The 16,479-nt window shown below is 47.0% G+C and overlaps 1 protein-coding gene across 1 annotated transcript in view; it reads right to left on the bottom strand.

Moving 5' to 3' along the window:
• LOC115390855 (glucagon receptor-like) overlaps window positions 1-16,479 on the bottom strand; it is a 49,512-nt gene that overhangs the window by 19,494 nt on the left and 13,539 nt on the right. The gene's annotated exons all lie outside the window — the stretch shown is intronic.

The raw sequence follows: 16,479 nt of genomic DNA, 5'->3' as shown, positions 1-16,479 counted from the left end.
ACCACCCCGGTCTGCCAATCCAGAGGCACTGTCCCCGACCACCACGCAATGTTGCAGAGACGTGTCAACCAAGACAGTCCCTGCACATCCAGAGACTTAAGATACTCATGGCGAATTTCATCCACCCTTGCCTCGCCTCGCCTTTCCACCGAGGAGCTTACCAACCACCTTGGTGACTTCAGCTTGGGTGATGGACGAGTCCACCTCTGAGACCTCAGCCTCTGCTTCCTCCACGGAAGATGTGGCGATGGTATTGAGGAGGTCCTCGAAGTATTCCTTCCACCGTCCTATGATATCCCCAGTTGAGGTCAGCAGCTCCCCACCTCCACTGTAAACAGTGTTAGTAGAGACCTGCTTTACCCTCCTGAGGCGCCGGACGGTTTGCCAGAATTTCTTTGAGGCGGACCGGTAGTCTTCCTCCATGGCCTCCCCGAACTCCTCCCAGACCCGAGTTTTTGCCTCCACAATCACTCGGGCTGCAGTTCGCTTGGCCTGCCGGTACCTGTCAGCTGCTTCTGGAGTCCCATGAGCCAACAAGGCTCGATAGGACTCCTTCTTCAGCTGGACGGCAGCCCTTACTTCCAATGTCCACCACCGGGTTTGGGGGTTGCCACCGCGACAGGCACCGGAGACCTTACGACCACAGCTCCGAGCAGCTGCTTCGACAGTGGAAGGGGAGAACATGGTCCACCCGGACTCAATGTCCCCAGCCTCCCTCGGGACATGAGAGAAGCTCTCCCGGAGGTGGGAGTTGAAAACCCTGCTGACAGAGGGTTCCACCAGACGTTCCCAGCAGACCCTCACAACACGTTCACAACATCAGTCATTCAATAAAAAGCTTACACGTTTATTTTTCTACCTGTCCATCCATTTCAAACATTTATGATTGTTTGTCCATCAGTAAGTTTATTTTTGTTTTTGTTCATTTATTTGCTGACTTACTTGTCTGTCTGTCTATCCACTAATCCATCCATTCATTTTGGTTTCAGTGTGTCTTTTCTATACTCGCTCAATGTGTTTGCTTTGCTCTGTAGTTTCACTCCTCCTGTGTTTTTCTTTTAAGATGCAACTCAATAAAAACCAAAATAAGTATAATAACCCATTATGTGAGAAATGCAGCACTAAATAGCTCGCTGTTATTTGGGCATTTTTGGCTTGTACCTTTTTTTAGTGTTTTGTTTTTTCCTCCACCAATGTGTGGATTTTCTTATATTATTATCATTGTTTAATTCATATTCATCTTTACTGCTGTTTCCTCCCTGTATTTATGTAGAAATTTTATTATGTTCCTATGTTTCTGCATAATTATACTGGAAAAATAGGGCACGCTGTGATGCATCCACGCTTATAGTACGTGCCGGATCTACTTTCAATCAGACGGCGATGTTGACCGGTGACGCTGAGTTGATTTCTACCACACTGGCAGGATAAACTGTGTTTTTCTTCAATAAATAGGGTGAAAGAACAGTTCTGGAGTGTCCGAGGCGTGAGTAGACACTGTGTCATTAGGTCAGCACACCCTTTACGGTGGGAGTTATCAATCTAGGCGAGTTAGAGCGATAAAACCGTACAGTAGAAATCACTAAGCCTGCCCCGTGACGGAGAAGCGGAGGTCGGACAGTGTCGAAAGCAACGCGCCAGCGTTTAGACGGAGCCCGGCGGAGCTTCCTGGCCGATCGACGACGCTTCGCGCTTAATTAAAGCCATCATCAAGACATCGGTTGGTCTACTACTGTGCTTTGAGTGACTTTGACAGTGACTGTTTAGCGCGACAGCATAGGATAAGCCGATCGCTGCAAATAAACGTTTGTTAGCTGCTAAGTTAGCAGCTACATTAGCAGCTAAGCTACCGGAAGTCGGCGCCATCTTGCCTGCACGGACCGGAAGTGCAGTCGTCACCCCACACCTCCGGCCAGCAGAGGGCGCCTCAGACAACCATGGCGGACTGTGGTGAGCTGAAGAAGGCACGATCTTCTGCACAGGGGATCTTCAATCGGAGATTAAATGCTGCTGTGTTTAATGTGGATCTCTTTAATGAGCATGACCTGAGGTCCGAAATGAGGGCACTTAAAGACTGTTATGAAGAAGTCTGTTACAAGAGTTTTGACTATATTGCTGTTATGGAAGAAGAAGATGAAAGTGGATTTGCAGCTGATATAGTTGATGTGAAGAAAAAACTGCAAGAGTGCCGTGCAAAGTACAAAGAGACAGACCAAAAATTAAAAGAGACTGCTTGGACCCGCTGTGTATCAGGACAGTTTGACAGTCTAAAAGCAGATCTGGAGAACGTGATTGGTCAGGCTGATACATCCCAGGGGCGTCACATGACTTCTGAGCAGTTTGATTCAGTGCACACTGCTCTGGAAAGCAGACTGGAAGCAATGGAGGACTTTGTAAGGTGCTGGGACCGCTACGTTCCAGAGAAGGAGGTGAATGTCATGCGTACCTGCCTCAAAGACTTTAAGGAGAAGAGAAGGATCACTCTTGTTGCACTTGAAAATAGGCATGAGCGCAAAAGGTATGCACACAGCAATCCAAGTAACATGCCTTGCGTTGAAAATGAGGAGGACGAAAATGGTGGAGAAGATGAGGGTGGTGCTGATGGAGAAGGAGCAACTACTACTGATACACCAGTTGATCCGCCTACTGTTGGTGGTGGCGGCGACGCTGCTCCAGGTGGTGGTGCACAAAGTGCAGGTGCTGGCTCCACCACTAACCAAGCCATTGTTACAAGTGACAGTGCACTGGGTGGTCACATGGACTGTCCTAGTGAAGCACAAGATTCAGGTGCTCCGTCACGTGCCCCCCAACCATCACCACAAGGGCGACCATCCCAGTGGCACATGAGTCCAGCTTTCGTACCTGACTTCTCCAGCACACCACAGCAGCAGCAGAGAGGAGCGCACGCCATGCTGCCAGACAGCTTTGGAGCCGGGCGGAGTGGGTCTGCCGCTTCTCAGGGATCAATGGGACCAAGGATTGCTCTTGCACCTCTGAGTCTGCCAAAATTCTCTGGAGACAGGAGGGGGTATTGGCGCTGGAAGAGTAATTGGGAGACACTGCAAGCCTTAGCAGAACCCACTGGCTCCCCCGAGTGCAAGCTCTTTCATCTCCTGGACAGTATATCTGACTCAGTGAAAAGCGAGCTCAGGTTGTCTCACTGCCGCACTGCTATTGAAGTCTTCCGGGTTTTGGAGGATTGTTATGGGGACATGTCACAAATAGCAGACGACATCATATTGGAGTTGCAGGGATTGTCAACCGTGCGTAACAACCAACCGAGGGAGGCTCTGCAATTGATCCAAGCTGTGGAAAGTGCTCTGTTGGACCTCATCGACTTAGGTTGTGAAGATGCCATAAAAAATCAGCTGGTGATTCGGTCACTTGAGAGCAAGCTACCAGAGAGTATGAAAGAGAGGTGGCTTCTGTACCGATGTGATGCAGCTAATAATGTCAACCCACGTAACCGGTTTGACAAACTGTGGCAGTTTCTGAAAGATCAGAAGACAGTTCTGGTGCAACTGGAGCAGTTACAGTCCACTCGACGGCCAAGCTACATCAGGGAAAGTGAACTGATCTCCCGTGGCAAGCCGAGGGAGAAGCTGGGAGATCGAAAGCAAGAGAAACGTTCCTTCACCAAGGCCACAGCAAGTGAGTCTAAAGGAGAACAAAATCCTTGCACCTTGTGTGGTGAAGAGGGTCATACAGGACGTCTGTATCGCTGTAAAACATTCAAGAAATCCACCCCAACAGAGAGGAGGGTTCAAGTGAAAAGCATGAAGGCTTGCCCTAAATGCCTCGATCTACATGGAAGTGATGGTCCTTGTAATACAAACTTCTTGTGTCGTGCTGATGAATGCAAGAAAGGTGGTGCATCTTCAGACCATCATTTCTTCCTATGCCTTAAATCCCCAGTCAAAAAGGACACAGCTAAAGGGGGGACAAAAGTGGAAACGAGGAGAGAACCCCGTGGCCCGACCGAAGAACAAGAGGCCGTGTTCGCCAGTCTAGGTCTGACCCCAGAACAGCTGGAGGCTGTTCGTAAGGCCTGCACAAATAAAGCATCTGCAACAGCATGTGCCGGCGAAGGTCAAGTGGATGACGATGGGATTAAAGAGCATCCAGTCCTCATGATGTTGGTGGATGTCACGACCAGGAGGGGAGACTGGGTTGGAGCTCTCATTGATCTTGCTTCCGACACCAACTATATTACCCACCAAGCGGCTGAGAGACTTGGCTTACTCGGTGACCCAATCACACTGGTCGTCTATGGCGTAGGTGGCATGGAGGTGAAGGTTGAAACAAAGAAGTACATTGTGAGTCTGAAAGTGGCCACGAAGAAAGGAACTTGGCGACTTCATGAGATGGTCTGCTACGGTCTGGAAGAGATCGCTAGAATGGACCAAGCAGTGGATTCCGAGCGCCTGGAGAAGTTCTTCCCGGGTTCTGTCAAACCGGGGGAACTAATACGTCCGAAAAAGATTGAGTTACTCATCAGTACCCGGGAAGGCCGCCTCGCCCCCCAAAGGATGATGAGATGCGGTGACCTGGTGTTGTGGGATGGTCCACTGGGTAAAACTGTCAGTGGTGTGCACCCGGACCTGTTTGAGGATGTTGAGGTAACTGCATGCCACTCATCAACCCACTTTGCATGCTCCATGAGGGCGGAGTCCAAGAGAGTCAAGGTCCTCCACGACCACTGTCAGGGACTGAAAAGTAAAGTGGAAGTCAGAACCACAGCTGCAAGCAATGCTGAGATCGTCAAGTGGCTACAGTGGGACAGCATCGGCGCTGCGTGTGACCCTGTGTGCGGTGGGTGCCGTTGTGGAAAATGTGCCCCAGGAGGAAAAGAGATGTCCATCGCCGATGAAAGGGAGCTAGAGATCATCAGGGGAGGATTGACGTTCAAGCAGAGTGACAAGCACAGTGACAAACCCCACTGGGATGCAAAATATCCCTGGAAGGAGGATCCTGCTACACTGCCTAACAATCGCAAAGCTGTTGAAGCGACGTCCCTAAAGTCTGAAAAGCGCCTTGAGAGGGATCCAGCGTGGAAGGAGGCCTATGCCAGGCAGGTACGTGATATGGTCACCAGAGGGGCTGCAGTGAGACTTTCTGAGGCAGTGATGGATAAATGGAACGGGGCTGTGTGGTGGGTGAATCATCTGATGGCTCCCAATCCGCACTCAGTCTCCACGCCTGTGCGGCTTGTCTGGGACAGTAGCCAAGAATTCAGAGGTGTCAGTCTGAATAGCATTCTGCTGAAGGGTCCAGATGTCTTGAACCCCATACGGGCAGTGCTGCTGTGTTTCCGGGAGGGGGAGCATGCAGCAATTGGTGATGTGACCAAAATGTACAACTCGGTCTGGTTGGAAGATCAGGAGGTCCATGTCCACCGCTTCTTGTGGAGAGACTCTCCAGCAGATGACATCAAGGACTATGCCGTGGTGCGGGTGAACATGGGCGATAAACCGGCCGGTTGTATTGCTCAGGTAGCTATGAGGGAGACTGCGCACCTGCCACAATTTGCAGACAAAGTGGATGAGAGACATGTCATCGTAGACAACGCTTATGTCGACGACATCCTGGTATCCCACAATGACCCCCAGAGACTGAGTGAAATTCTTGAAGGGGTTGAGACCATTCTCGCAACTGGTGGGTTTTACCTCAAGCCTTGGGTGCGATCTGGTCAAAGTGGGAGGCAAGGCGTTGATCCAACCAAACCAGACACTATCGTGCTGCCCAACCAGTTACGAGATGAGGACAACAAGGCGCTTGGAGTTGGTTACCATGTGGGGGAAGACAAGCTCTTTCTCATGGTGGCCGTTAACTTCTCCACAAGAAAGAAAAAGATGCGCACGGGACTTGACCTCTCCATGGAGGAGGTAGAGAGAAACACGCCAGATCCCCTTACCCGCCGTATGCTTTTGAGCCAGGTAGCTGGGCTGTACGACCCTCTCGGTCTTGCGACACCTCTGAAGCAGAAGGGTGTCATCCTGGTCAGAAGGGCCTTTCAGGAGGCCGGACCATTGACCAAAGACACGTGGGACAGGCCATTGTCTCGTGAGCTTCGTGTAAAAGCAATCGAGCTCTTCAAAGAGTATGCTCGGCTGAGCACCATCACTTTTCACAGGAGCATCACTCCCTCCGGTTGGGTGGGCAAACCCTGGGGAATAACCTTCTCAGATGGAAGCTGTGACTCTTATGGAGCAGTTTTGTACCTGCGTTGGGCAACATCAGGAGGTGTTGTTACCCGGCTCGTGGAGTCAAAGGCCAAATTGACTCCACTTGACCAGAAGGGTGATGCGGTGAAAGCAGAGATCTGTGGAGCTGTTTTTGCTGCCCGCTTGAAGGGGTACGTTCTGAAACAGGGGCGGTTGAAAGTGGACAGGTGGTACCATTTTGTCGACAGCCAGACTGTGTTAGGTGCCATCCAGCGTGAGAGTTATGGGTTCCAAACCTTCTTCGCCAACCGTGTGGGAGAGATACAGAAGACTGGGCCTGTGACTGACTGGTGGTGGATCCCTGGCCAGTGCAATGTGGCTGATCTGGTCACAAGAGGCTGTTCCCCTGAACAGCTCAACAGTGACTCCCTGTGGCAGAGAGGCCCCGAGTTTCTGACCAAGCCGGTGGAGGAGTGGCCCATGAAGTCTGCTGCGGAGGTGGCGTCTGGGACCAGAGAAGTTGTGAGTAGACTCCAGAGGAAGGCTTTCACTGCCATTACGACAAGGGCCCAGGCGAAGAATGGAACGTGTCCTGGCAGTGCTGGTGGTGTTGTTGCCACGGTTGAAGATGGTGCAAACACAGGACTCTCTCCTGCTAAGGGCTCTCCGCCAGATGACTTCACAGGGTCCCTTCCGACAGCATTGAACACCTACAATGGGAGAAGATTTTGGGGTTTGGCCCTCATACATCAAGTTGACCTCTCACGGTTCAGTTCCCTATCCAGGCTTTGTGGGGTTGTGGGCTACGTCCGCAGAGCTGTACACTTCTGGTTAAGTGGTAGGAGTAAAGCTGGCAAGCAAGAACAGTGGGAGGCGGTGCTCACGGTCCAGGAGCGCAATGAAGCATTTCAGGACTTGTGCCTCGCTGCTCAGACTGGTGTAACCTTCCCCACCAAAGACAACGCAACAGGGCTCCTATTGTGCTATGGTCGAGTCCAGTCCATGGATGAGGAAAACCCTGGGGTCCCACTAATCCCCTGCAATGAGTGGATCAGCACCCTTCTTGCCATCGAAGCTCACCATGCTAACCATGAAGGTCTTGCCGGCACCCTCCTTCGGATGAGAAAAAAGAGCCTGGGTAGTGCAAGGTCCTAGAGTCGCCCGCAAAGTAATAGACTCGTGCATATATTGCAGAAAATGCAGAGCCAAGCTATGCACTCAAGTAATGGGTGATCTCCCCCTTGTACGCACGAGACCAACAGCCCCCTTTGAGTACACAACACTGGATCTGTTTGGCCCATACACAGTCAGGGATGCGGTGAAGCGCCGAACAAGGAGAAAAGTCTGGGGCGTGGTCTACAGTTGTATGGCCTCAAGAGCAGTCCATGCTGACGTGGTTGAAGACTTGTCGACAGAGGGTTTTCTCAAGACGTACCAACGTTTCACTGCCTTGAGGGGTCACCCAAAGAAGCTTTGGTCTGATCAGGGGACCAATTTCGTGGGAGCCAAACAAGTACTGGAGGACCTCTATGGCTTCCTGACAGAAATCGACAAAGAAGGGGTCCAAAGGAGAGCAGCCGTGGCTGGAACTGACTGGATGTGGGAGTTTAGTCCAGCTGACTCGCCACATCGAAATGGGGCAGCGGAAGCAGCTGTTCGTGTGTTGAAGAGATCCTTGGGCGGCGTTGGTGTGGATGGTAACCTGACGACTTTGGAGTTCCAAACCCTCCTCTACTTGGCTGCCAACCTTTCCAATGAGAGGCCGATCGGTGCCAGAATTCAGGTTCAAGAGGAGACTGTGGATGTTGTAACGCCAAACTCCTTACTGTTGGGGCGTGCAGGGCCCAGAGGTGACAACCACGGTTTTGAATTCCCTGCCTACCCTTTCAGTCGTCTGCGCGCAGTCCAGGTGGAAGTGAACAAATTCTGGAGACGTTGGAGCCAGCTGGCAGGACCTCACCTGTTTGTGCGACAGAAGTGGCATGCCCCAGCCAGGAATGTGTCTGTTGGTGACCTGGTCTGGGTGGCGGACCAAAACGCCCTCCGGGGACGATTCAGGCTGGGTCGTGTTGTGGAGGCGCACCCTGATGATAAGGGTGTTGTCCGAGATGTCAAGGTGAAGACTTGTTGTAGCCACCCCATCGGCCCATCCAAGGCAACAAAAGACTTGGAGCCTTGTCCTTCCACCATCCTTCACAGGGATGTAAGAAGGCTGGTGGTATTGCTGCCAGTAGAGGAACAAGAGGGACTTCATACTCCACCCTAAGTACCTGGACAGAACTTAAGACTGTGAATTCTGAAAATATCTTAAACCAGAATGTTTCAGTGTATGCTGTTGTTTTATTTCAATACCTAAAGGTTTAATATGTTCTGTGCTTCATTCCGTGATCCTGTTGTTGTTGTGGCCTACTTAGTCAATGACACGTAGCCCAAGTGGGAGGTGTGTGGATTTTCTTATATTATTATCATTGTTTAATTCATATTCATCTTTACTGCTGTTTCCTCCCTGTATTTATGTAGAAATTTTATTATGTTCCTATGTTTCTGCATAATTATACTGGAAAAATAGGGCACGCTGTGATGCATCCGCGCTTATAGTACGTGCCGGATCTACTTTCAATCAGACGGCGATGTTGACCGGTGACGCTGAGTTGATTTCTACCACACTGGCTGGATAAACTGTGTTTTTCTTCAATAAATACGGTGAAAGAACAGTTTTGGAGTGTCCGAGGCGTGAGTAGACACTGTGTCATTAGGTCAGCACACCCTTTACGGTGGGAGTTATCAATCTAGGCGAGTTAGAGCGATCAAACCGTACAACCAATGACAGCTGACAGAGTGACTGAGGTGCAGCCTCAACAACAACAACAACAAACCAAAAATTATAAACAAAAAGTGAAAAACAAAAGATTTCTCAAAACAGACGGTCATATGCTGAATTGAAAAACCTTTTCCACAGTCTGTTCAGAAAGACTGACAGCCATGTGCCACATGCTGGAAAGAGCTACCTGTTAGTTCGACACTCAATTTTATTTTCCCACTGAGATCCAAATAGATGTGTTTGTGTTTCAGAATGCAGCAAAGTGCTGGCACAAGTCAAAACTCCTCCTAAATAGTTTATACTGTTTCAGTTTCACGACACGACGACACATCAGATGTTTATTTCATTAACTATTCGTTACTTTACAACGGTTGATGATGTTTTCTCTTTGTTCCTTCATGACTTTTTATCTGTTAGTACAGACAGTGCGCATGAACTATATGAATTAATATTATGGGCCTCATGACGGCACAGCAAATTGACAATCAGCCTCGGTAGTCTTTGTGCATGGATGCATATATTTTTCCTTGGGCACCTCAGTTTCCTGACAGGCATATGTGACCGCCAACCAAATCTCCCCTCAGGATAGTAATGTGTGTTCCAGCTGGTTGATGCCACCTTACAACATGCACTCATGACTGATAGAACCGGTACAACTCCTCCGAACCATGTGCCATACCTAATGTGCCATTAAAGCAGAAATAATCTACTTTAAGGAAGCCAAATGCTCAAGATCTTTAATATCAGTTTCTACTCGTTTCATACAGAAAACAGCACACAGTGTTCAAAATGTTCAATCACACGTCCTTTTAAGAGATATCTGAGCTGGAGAAAAAGAAAATTCAGTGCTTTTCAGCAGCTGGCAGGAGGCCTAAGTAAGTTTTAACTCTGTGCAAGATTCAGAATGAGAAGCTATTTCTGTCTCATCAGGATTAAAACATGGCTCCTCTGCACCAGTAGGCAGGCATCCAGGAGTGGATCTTGGATGAATAGTGGTGAGCATCGTAAAAACCGTGTGAGTGAGAGAGAGACAGAGATAGTGCGAGCTGAAGAGCACATGGGATGAAGGCCCGGCCAGTACATACCATTCTCAGCGTCCCATGGAGAACATTATGGGCCGGACGCTAAATCCTCAGCCCTGCTCTCTGGGTTGCTCCATAAAACTGATTCACGAATGCTACACATATTCTATTTGCCATATATTCTACTTGAGAATGAAATTCCTCTCGGGCACATCATCTTTCCTATGGAAACACACCGCTGTCTACATCCTTCAGCTAGTACACACACGTGCAGAAAATGTTGCACAGAGGAAGAGACGGAGGTGATCTATGAAATTGCTTCCTCACCAGGGATCCCATGACTCTCTGCCCTGAATTCAATTTGCACATATTAAAGAAAATGGTAATAAAGCTCCAAAACCTGTAAAACAGCATGTCCTCTTTATTTCTCCTACCGATGTATTTTTGTGTGTAGGTGTCCCAGCAAGCAGTAATGATTCACTGTTCTGTTTCCATGTAGATTTTTCAGCCTTCCAGCTTAGTTACAGCAAAGAAGTTTGGAACTAAACGACAGAAAACACTGAATAAAATACAGATTTGAAAGTGCGAAGGCAGGGTGGCACAGTGGGGCAGTGGCAAACAGCTCTGTGAGGGTGTGCTTGTACCTTAACTTCATGAAAACCCTTCGTCTTGTACATTAATAGTTAAAAGATCCGCGTAGCTGCTGTTTGACATCAAAGACTGAAAAAGTGGAACGCCAAAGGACAAAAGGACAGGTGAGCTCGGTTTGTTCCATAGTTCCCATAGCGAGTGTGTTAGTGTGTGTCAAATCCAAACTAACCCTACAGCTTGCCTGTCACACACCGTCACACTGTGACGGCTGCAAACATGAGGGACGCAAAAACCCCGCCGCACACCGAGAAGCTCCACAGAGGTCCACAATGGCACCAACACTCGGCAGGAAACGAGGATTATCGGGACAAAAGGTCTCCGTATGAGCCGGCAACACAAAGAAACAAAGCATGCACTTATAGATTTGTCATCATCATCATGACGGGCAACGGGTCCATTTTTCTGTGTTTACGTGTGAGCCTGCATGTATGTACTCATGGCACCCACATCAGCACAACAGAACATGAAAACAGACACAATATGACGGGTGGGTGGCAGAAACAGAAAATACTGGAAAGATGATCACCATCTATAAAGACTTCAGTTCCTATAATCTAGAAATCAAATTTTCCGAACTGAAATTCCGTTAAAAAGCAATAACAGGCGGATGCTTTACAAAGATGCAGTTTAAGGAAAATAAAGCCTTTTTTCTTTACTGACAGAACGCTGGATGCCTTTTTAAGCAGTGTCCTTCAAAAATCCACAGCTCTCCCTTCACAGCCACACGAGCCTTTGTCACTGGGCAGATCGACACTCAATAAATCCAAGAAATGTTGAAGGAAGGGCCGAATAAACTCAAACACCAAAAAGCAAGACCGAAACAATCATGTGCATTTGAGTCAGACCTGTTAACATCAAATTATTCATGAGATATAAATTAAATATATTCATCATGGCAGCAGTATCTCAAATATGTAGTAAAGAATTGTTACTTTCATCAAGATGTGTTATTTAAATTATTTAAACCACATTGCATTGTATGGTCTTATCAGGCAATGTGGAGTCTGTTCTGAACACTGGAAAGTCCAGATTTCTGCAGCACCATTACAGTGAACGACCACATCTGGATGTGAATCTATCTAATGGGCAGAAAGTCCTCCGCTATCATATCTGCGTCTTTTTATTGCATATCACCCGTATGGCATGCAGTCAGCCGTCTCATTATAATTGATATGAAAGGACGGGATCCTCCGACAAGAGATTCTTTACAGTCAGGACGACAGAGTACGATATAGTAAAAAAAAAAAAACAAATAATGTAAACATGTGAATAACGTTGATGTGAATAAAACTGATGTGAACGCGGAGTTGGTGAGGAATGGTGGGACCTCAGGGAGGCCCTCACAGGAGCAGACCGAGAGGGCTGTGCCAGCTCCAGCTGAAGATGCTCTAAAACTGCACGCATGACAGCCTGCAGCCTCGAGTCGTCCGCAGGAGAGGGAGTGGCCGCATGGTGCCTCCCTCCTCCTCGCCTTCACCGGCCACGGGCCGGAGCTGACACCAACAATGTCACTCAGTAGACACGATCGGTACCAATAAGCCGGGGGAAAGACGCAAACGTGGCTCACAAACTACATGCTGCTACGTTAACAGTGACCACGCACGCCAGAATCACCTTCTAATTTCATACACTTGAATACTGGCGGTTCATCCAGTTGTGCATTTTGTTTATTGAATCTGAATTTAAATCCATTAAAAAGATTACTGAGTCTTATTTGTCACTTATGTCCTCTATCTATAACAAGGAGTTCATACAAGCATGAAAAATGAGATGACGGAGCAGGACAGAGGAGGTTCGTGTTCAGTTTTCTCTGCCTAATGAAATAGATTTCAGATTTAGAGAAGAAACATAATTGGATAACTTTGCTCCGGCTAAATAGACTGAAATGCACTGGAGGCATAACGTTTAATCTTTCTGTGTGTAACCCTGTGTGTGATACAGGAACACACAGATAGTGTGTGTGTGTGGACGTGTACGCGCACACATGCATGCTTGCCTTTGAATCACATTACACATAATCAGATTTATGAAGCTGTCTTCAGAGGATTACACAGGAGTAAAAGAACAAAACCTCCCTCACGCCGTCTCCTAAATTAAAACCATTCATAAAAGGAGTCAAACATTTCTGAATTTGATTATCGCCCTTTTGACAAAACTCTGAAGTCAACAAAAAGATACTGGTTTGCATTTCCAGTCGTTTACTGATATGAAAGATTGTCATAGTCATTTAAGAATTAAGTGAGGTGGAATTCTTTGATAAATGAAGAAAGTGAAGAATAACATTAAGACTATTTTAGTTTTGTGCACATTTTGGCGTGTAGCAGCAACAACATCGAGCGGGAGCAACATTAATATTCCTGCTTAATTAGACGCTGACTCGATGTGGGATGATGCATTATGGAAGAGAAAAGGTCTTCCTGTCATGTTCACTTATATTTTGCTTTGCTGCAATAAAATGGTGTGACGACAGTAATCAAACCTGTATAACGAGCAAGGTTTTGCAAAGCAAATGAGCTCAAACATGTAATGTCTCAATTGTTTTTGCCCCATCTTGCTCTGAAGTGGTTCATTATGTCGGGCTCTAGTTAATAGAATTAATTGCCTCTCTGTGATCATTCTGCTGCAGATCATGTCCAGGGTGTCTGCTGCCCTACAGTAACAGGCCCTGATGACATGACAAAGTTTCCAAGTGAAAACGGGAAACTTTACTTGCGTTGTGAGTGTCTGTTTACATGACCACAGTATTTGGAGCCACTGTTTTGTAAAACTCCGCCTCTGCTTCCGTGTAAACAGGGTGAAACACAACTTTTATAACACACTGCCTCTACACACGGACAATAACAAGACCGGCGGCCTCCACAGTGTCATGACTTTCATTTTTTCTGTCATTTCTGTGGAAATAGACACAGTTTTCAGAATGCTGTCATGTAAACGCGAAACTTTTGCGAAAGGAAAAAGTAAAAACCATGTGTTTTCACTTGGAACGTTCCCTGTGACAATAATCATGTTTATTGTCTATTAAAGATGAATCAATAATAATGGTTGGTGTTTGACAGACTGTTACGTAAATATCACATCACAACTACCAATTAATGAAACTGAATCAAAGACTTTATTGCTTATGAATCATATTTTTCTCACTTCATTCCGTCACAACACATTCATGCATTCTTGCAAAAGGCTTATACAATCTGGAACGGGGATTCAGTGTCCTGTCAGAGGACACTTTGACACAGAGGACAACATGGAAGCCTGAACCCGATGATGGGAAGACGACCTGCGGCCAGAGCTCAGCTGTTCTACCACCCCAATTAATTACCTTAAAAATAGAGCTACTCAAAATATCTGCTGTTTTCAGTGGTGGTCCACAATAATATTGTGTAGATGATAACACAACAATCAGCATATTTTGACACCTTTCTGTCAGAACCAGAATGAACTGTAGCCGTAGCAGTCTTTTATTTTGGCAGCACACAGCGCAGACCCCCCTCCGCAGTGTGACTTTGTCACAGTTCACATCCTTTGATGAGACACTGATAAACAGGAACACCCCGAAAGAGCTGCAGCTCTGGAGGCAGACGGACTCAGACGTCCAGACATCACAATTTGGCTTCATCACCCTCGCTCAAGCATTTTAACCATTATCCTGCTTTTAACTTTGGGGACAAAATGTTCGCCTGCTGCCTAACATAACCTCCTGACTAACAGGCGCCATTACACAGAGATAATAAGAGTTATTCACCCCGCCTTTTAGTGGATGTAATGCTATGGCGGATGTGTAGATACCACGGGAGAACACGTATAGATAATAATAAAATGTCCTTTTTGTTCTCATCGTGCCTTTCAGAAGTTAGGGTGAGGGGCAACGGCGGCAGAAACAAGGTCGGCGAGCAAAACAATCGGAGATTAAAACAATTAAAAAGCCACTCGTGTTCTTTCAGTGAGTCTGACTGATTATCAGTCAGATGAGGACGGAGTGGGCCAGCAGACGCTTTGACTGGTGAAGCCAATTGTATTCGCTCAGGTGTGAGCGATGCATGTAAAGTAGCAGGAACAATAACGGGGACCCCGAGCCGCCAACACACAGTAAAATGCAATTATTAGCTTCGGCCTGTGGAATTTAAATGTGTGGCCGCGTTGCAGCACCAGGCTGCTCTTATCTGGAGCGTCTCATCTTCAAGTGAAGCCTCCTGGTTTTGGATCAAACCAAACTCAGAGAGCTAGGAGTTGCATTCATTTTCCTTTTCTTTGAAAAACTGACAAGCAATCACTTGGAAAGAGAGAAGTCTTCACTCCTGCACTGTTTCTTTAAATTCTACGAGAGACCGTGTAAATCCCTGCCTGAATTTATCAACATACGATGCAAATGGAAACTCTGAATCTGGAAGCTGCACTGTCAGGAGAAAAGCCACGAAATGAAGACAACTTGGTTGAATTTATTACATATTAATGAGGAGATTTAGTGATTCTAATAGTGTTTAGATCAGCAGAGAAGACCTTGCTGGCTCTGACAGTCCAATACTGAGTTCTACAAATGCTCCACAACCAAAGTGGCAGTCCATGTCTCACACATTTTTACAGTGACTTTACAGTCAGTGATTGCTGGATGCAAAATTAATTCATAGACATGTGATTGTATCTTGGTGGAGTTCGTCGAGCTGTATTTCACACACCGCACAGCTCTGAGATAAGGTCTAAGAAGCAAGAGGAAACACAAACGGCAGACACGCTTTTCTTTCTGGACATTTATGCAACAGAAGATGAGCTCAGAAAGCATAAAGGTCAAGAATGAGCATAAATTGCAAAGCTATGTATTTTCCATCAGGAGGACACTGAAAACCTCACAGAGAGAATGGAAATGTCACGGTACATGGTGTGACGGTGAGGTGCACGTTGCCACACATCATGGAGAAATAAACCCACAGGCGAGTGACTGAACATCTTTAACACTGACTTCATAGGAATTCAATTCATTTGATTGATTAATTTCAAGTTCATTTTCTTCTAAATCTTTCCAACTTGTTCAGTAGCTGCAAAAAGATGTATGTAATATAATGTATTTGGACTTATTTGCAGTTAAGCAAAGAGTGGCGTTTAGTTTTTTCCCCCCCCTCAATTATTATTCTCCTGTTTTGTTGTGCCAGGCCATTAAAGATCAAATTCTGAGTTTGACGCCCCTGTGAGAGAGTGAGGAGCTCAACCGCTCCTCCTCATTAATGGCAGAGAGTTGTTTTGCTTCTCTTGGTCGACCAGCAGACACGTCCAGCTGGGACAGAGTCCAGAAGTCAGCAAAGGGCCCGGGCTGATGTGAGGGGGGGGGGGGGGGGGGGCAACAGAAGAGCTGGAGGAAGCTGCAGCAGCAACTTAGGTCTGTGGTTATTTACTCTCCACACTGATAACACGACAACATTTAAAACAAGGGTGACGGGAAGATAAATGGATTTAACACACACACACACTCACACACTCCTTCTTCCCCTCTTTCTCACTTCCTGTCTGAACATTCCCACCTCAGTCAAAGAATGAAAAACCAGACAGACAGACACATCGTCAAGAATAAGATAAACAGGCAATTTAAAGCCACGATGTCGTGAACTTTCCAGGCTGCAAAGTGAGACAAAACCAGTGATGATCTACAAATGCAAAAATTTCCAAAACTCTAGAAAGTAATATAAAAAAACAAACCACTGACTCATGAACTCATGGCCATTCAGTCTGCTGAAGATTACACCAAGTGTCCTTTTCTATTTAAACATGATGCCTAAAGTCTGTCTGAGCTGCATCCTTCTCTCAGTAGCCATGAAAATCCTGCGTTTCTTCA

This window comes from Salarias fasciatus, chromosome 6, assembly GCF_902148845.1.
Source record: "Salarias fasciatus chromosome 6, fSalaFa1.1, whole genome shotgun sequence".
In the NCBI taxonomy this organism is placed as follows: domain Eukaryota; kingdom Metazoa; phylum Chordata; class Actinopteri; order Blenniiformes; family Blenniidae; genus Salarias; species Salarias fasciatus.
The sequence above is the reverse complement of the archived record's forward strand: the minus strand, read 5'-3'. Positions and strand labels throughout refer to the sequence as shown.